Genomic DNA, 5,914 nt, shown 5'->3' with positions numbered 1-5,914 from the left:
TGTCAAACTAGAAAATAATAATAAACAAAAATTCAAAACTGGGATTATTTGGCCAATATGTGAACAATTGAAATATTACAAACTTTAAATACTAGCAAGGACAATTATGTCCATTAACAGGGCAGCAAAAACAAATTTACTAAGTTATTAACGAAAAAAAGTAACAAAGTAAATATCGCACAAGGACAATTATACAGTCAACGAAATTTTTGTCAATTGCGGTTTTATATTTGTTAACGTCAATATTTAATTGTGAAAACATTTCAATTTTTGGTAAGGTGTTGTAAAAAAATTACCAATGAAATATTATATTCAATTTATTTATATTTTGCTTCCTGGACGGTTTTAAATTTCGGGAATCCGCTAAAATATAATGCAAAGACCTCCAAGAGGGAGATGTTAACGGAACAATACCACCCCAAAACCAACAAACACCTCCCCCCCCCAAAAAAAAAATCTATTTACACCCTGGCTCAAGACATTTTTTTTTTTGGGGGGGGGGGTTAAAATAGTTTTTTATTTCTGTAAAGTTCAAGTGTCTTGTATGACAGTATTTAAGTATGAGTATTCATTTAAACTATTTTATACCTCTATTATAAGACGCAGTAGATTTGGGTTGGTAACAGAAAATCTTGTCAAGCAAGTTTGATATTTTTTAGTCAAAACAAGAATGACAACTTCCTTAATTGTGTGACTAAAATATTTATGTAGCAAAGCTTCTTTATAAGTCTTGATTGATGGTATGTTTGTCTATACTTACTTGTTGCGGGATATAGTATTTTCACTTCTTATTAAAAGTGCAAAACCCACGACTTTGATATCATATGATATGAAGCGGTTTTGAATACGCACGTTAAAAAAACCGCCAAACGGCTATAATTGCGTGAATGTACGCAAAATCATACATAATAAAAAAAAGTATTACATACTAAATTTTCTTGAAATTTAAAGTAAAATACGCTTCAAATATAAGTAGTATCATTACAGAAAATTAATTGAGCATTTGCTATAGTAAAAAAATGGATGATCCAACAATAAAACGTTTAAAATACAGATACAGTAAAGGAGCCTATTTTATCTTCAATAAACAAATATATTCATCTAACGATAGCTTTACATAGGTCCCAGGTTAGTTGTAGGCTGTTTTTAAATTGAAGTCTTGGGATGGTTTAGGCTATTGTTTGAATATTCGAATACAGCTATTCCATAAATCCTAGGGGCGCAACAACTAGTCTATAATACAAAGTAGAACGATGTCTGTCTGTTTGTTTGTCTATTTGTTTGTCTGTAGCGAAGGATCTCGCTAACCGCTGAACCGATCGAATTCTCCTTTATCCGGGAAGGTTTATAACTATTTTCTTGGGGGGTGGGACACCCCCAACCCCCCAAAAAATGAAAAATACCCCCCCCCCCCACAAAAAAATTTCTTTTTTAAACTAAAATTGAAATAGTGGGGTCGACAACCCCCCCCAAAAAAAAAAAAAAAAAATTTTAAATTTTTCTTTTAAATTTAATGTACCTACGAAAAATTGTTATGATCAAACCTCTTGGGGCAAAGCCCCTAGGGTGAAGCCGCTAATATGAAAGATACTGTATACAGTGAATAATAAGTGCTAAGAGACTCCTTAAGAGGTCTTGTAAATATGTAGATATGTCATTTAAAGCCATCTTAGAAAGCTAATTATTTTTCCTTTATTTAATTAAACAGCTGGGAAATAGAAATTAATCTAATTTTGATAACATAGCTACCAAGATATGAAAATCTTATTTTTGGCACATTTTATTGGACCAGAATTAATTAACATAACGACATATTAACATTTTACAACATTAAATACTTTGAATATTTAACAAAGATTGACACTTCTACGTTAGACCAATTTAAGACAAAACAATAAAATAATTTAAATTTACGTGTTCTATTTATATATAAATTTATAATAGAAATTTATTGAATTTTCAGCTTTCTGGGATGTAGAAAACACCAGGTTGGAGGGGATCAATTTTAGTAGATCCCCTCCAAAAAACAAAATTATTAAAAATGAGACGATTTTTCAAATATAAACACGATACAAAAAAACCACTTAAATATGAATATTTATCATTTAGTTTTGGCAAACATATCTAAATTAGGTGTAAAAATGGTGTAAATTTGTTTTAAAAGCATTTACCCTTCCCTCTCTCTTACAAAATAATTTTAACCACTAAAAGAACATTACTAAATTAACTATAAAGTCACTAGTATAATTCTTACTTTCAAAATTATCTAGGCCTCGAAAATAGATATAAACAAGAATGCCGCGAAGTTGCGCACATTTTATAAAGTAAAAGTCGTCTTCGTAGATTTTTTAATAAGGAAGTATCCTTATAATAAATAGGATGTTTGTCTGTCTATTTGTCTATGTGTTAGTATGTTTGTACCGAAGGAGCTCACTAACCTCTCAACCGATCAGGTTCTTCTTAATAGAGTAGTTTCTCATAGATCCAGGAAAGTTTATTACTATTTTGGGGGAGGGTACCACCATCCTCCCAAGAAGAATCGCCCTTAGAAAAACATACCTCCCCCCCCCCTATTTTTAAAATTAATATTTTTAACTAAAATTCAAGTGCCCATAGAGACCTCTAGGGGCGTAGCCACTAGTGTATCATAATTTACAAATGACTCTTGGGACTACCTTGAGACATTGTACCTTATTGTCTCTAGGAATCATCTGAAGAAAAAATTAGATGAAAAGTATAATTATATCATATTTTTTTTTATTTTAATGGAATCAATTATAGAATAGCTATGCTTTCTTCCACTGCTTTCTAGATTGTACCTAACTGCCAAAGGAATCATTAATCCAAGTTTAAAAGTGACAGGACAATTTTAACATGCCTGAATTAACAATAAGAACTATCCGTTACCGACATCCAGATGGACGGACTGAGCTTAAAAAACCATCACCCTTCGTTTCCACAGAAATTGTCCACGGAATTGCTAATAAATCCAGATATATGAAAAGTAGAATGATTTAACATTAAAGTAAAAACATACAGGAAACTTAACTTATTCCTAGATACCATTGACCCTAAACTTAGATGGCATTGAGGCATTTGTAAAGCAGCAGCTAATTCGCTACTCCTTGATTTTAAACCTTCTTGGGTTAATCTGAACCTTTTTAAAAGCGAGGCTTTTCTATAATTAGGGACGGTCCGTCCGTCCGTCCGAAATAAATAGCTTTTATTCGTTAATTTAGGCATGTTAGAATTGTCCTATCGATTTCAAACTTTGCATGATGATTCCTGTAGTAGTTAGGTACGATTTAGAAAGCGTAGCAACTCTATAATCATTACCAGAATGTCCGTACGTCCATTTTAAACATGTTGATTTTTCTACTTTTTTAACAACAATTTTTTTGTGATCTAATTATCCGTTTAATCTGATTTTTGGTATATTGATTCCTGGGACAACAAAGAACAATAGTAGAAGCGAAGCAACTCTATAATCAAGTTCAAAAATGTAAGTATGCCCATAAACATTATCCTGTATCAAGCAGTTTTTCAACAAATTTACTTACAATTTTGCTTCGACTCTTTCGATACTTTTATATTCTGATTATTCAGTTCAGACACTATACAAGTGTTAATGTCCGTTTGTCCTACCGTTTCAGTGCTTCGCTTATATGGATGTTGTCATTCTTGTTTTAGGAAAACAATTAAACATCAAAGTTTATTTTTTCTATTATCTACATTTTTGTTAATTTGATATATTACAATTCTTTTTAATTCATAGGGTTTTTAGTCATATAAAATAATTTTTTGACAATTTCAATTTAATTTCAAAGCCCATATAATTCAGCCAGTAATAAACCATAATGTTTTGCTTATAAAAAAGGATATAGGGAGACAAACATTTGTGCTGTTATTATATTAACAGAAGAATCTAGTCAATAAGTGACTAAAATAATGAGGTTTATTTATGGGCCAAACAAAATAAAAGAAAAATTGCCAAATCATAAATATAAAACATATTTTATGCTTAACAGAAAAGTTTTATCTAATAAATGAATTCTTATTTCACTATTTACAATTAACATATATTTTTCTATAATAATAACAAATTGACTTTTAGATATGTTTGTACAATAACATCTTTGAAACTAATTGTATGCTTTATTGGGTAATTTTTTTCTCGAATAACTTCAAGTTAAAAAAATTCATTAAATAAAAGATTTTTTGCAATTCTCTCTAATACTAAACTCAACTCCTATTGTACATTCACGTCTATATCTTAAATTATCAAAAAATAAAGAGTTGTAACTTGTTACAAATAATTATGTTTTGCATAAAATTATTTTGATAATACAATTTATAAAATGAGTTGATCAAATGTAATTCCTAACTTCCTAATTGCTGGTTTTTAAAAACAGAGTTATTATTGTTAGGTTCAGTTTAAACAAGGATGACAACATCCATAAAAGCGAAGCACTGAAACGGTAGGACAAACGGACATGAACACTTATTTAGACTGAATAATTAGAATAAAAATATATAAGAGTCGAAGCAAAATTGTAAGTAAATATGTTGAAAAACTGCTTTATACAGCATAATGTTTATTGACATACCTACATTTTTAGGACTTGATTATAGAGTTGCTTCGCTTATAACATTATACTTTGTTCTCCCAGGAATCAATATACCAAAAATCAGATCAATCGGATAATTTGATCACATAAAAATTTGTTGTTAAAAAAGTAAAAAAATCAACATGTTTAAAACGGACGTACGGACATTTTGGTAATGATTATATAGTTGCTACGCTTTCTAAATCGTACCTAACTATTAAAGGAATCACCATGCAAAATTTGAAATCGATAGGACAATTCTAACATGCCTAAATTAACGAAAAAAGCTATCCGTTACGGACGTACGTACGGACGGACGTACTGCCCGACCCTAATTAAAGAAAAGCTTCGCTTTTAAAAATTGTCGTAGTGGCTAAAAATCAAATAAAAGAAAAGAAAAAAATCCCTCATGAAAAAATGTGAAAAAATTAGTATATTCCATTGCTATCAAAGGCAGAATCGCTATATATTTAGTATCGCATCTTCTATATTTTATAGTTTGCCGCCTTTATTAAATCCTGGCAGCTAATGCTAAGAAAAATATGTACAGAATGCGAAGCATACTCTTTGATTTCGTTTGTACACACATACAAATGAATATCACTAGCGGCTACGCCTCTATAAATCTTTAAGATTGAAAAGAATAAAAATTTGTTTTTAGAGGGGATAATTTTTTCTTGGGTGGAGTAAGGTACCCCTCCTTAAAACTTCCTTCGCTGCGCACAGAAAGACATCATTTTACTTATGTTTAAGAAGACAGTAAACATGAATACGGGATCATAAACTATTCAGAACAAAATTTGAAAGGAGTCTTTTCAATTTTATATGTAATACTAACCACTTTATGGACCTAATTATCCTTGCTTAATTACAACAAATTATATATATTACACACTTATCTTTAATATCTAGCACCAAAATATACAAAATATATAAACAATTTTAGGTTTTAAGTTCATTATACTACTACATCTTAAGCTTTAAAAAGGGATAAAAACAAGGATGGTAATGTCTGCTAGTGTCAAAACTTCTTATTTAAAATGCAACAGATTAGAAAAATATGTCCAAGGGAGGCTTTTAAAAGGAGGTACCACCCCTATTATCAATCATAATCTTTACCTTAATCATAGAGGAACATTTTAATGATGTAATAATACAATGAACTTAAAACAACTATAATAACATTGAATTAGCTGCTTAAAATCATATGCTTCAGCTGAACAAAAATCTGCATTTTTTCTTGGTAATATGCAGCTGCTCAATAGTCATAGAAAGTCTATCGTTAGTGAATAACATATCAGTTTTAA

Source organism: Acartia tonsa, chromosome 11, assembly GCF_053477335.1.
Source record: "Acartia tonsa isolate MP-2025a chromosome 11, ASM5347733v1, whole genome shotgun sequence".
Taxonomy (NCBI): Eukaryota; Metazoa; Arthropoda; class Copepoda; order Calanoida; family Acartiidae; genus Acartia; species Acartia tonsa.
Note: the sequence above shows the minus strand (reverse complement) of the source record.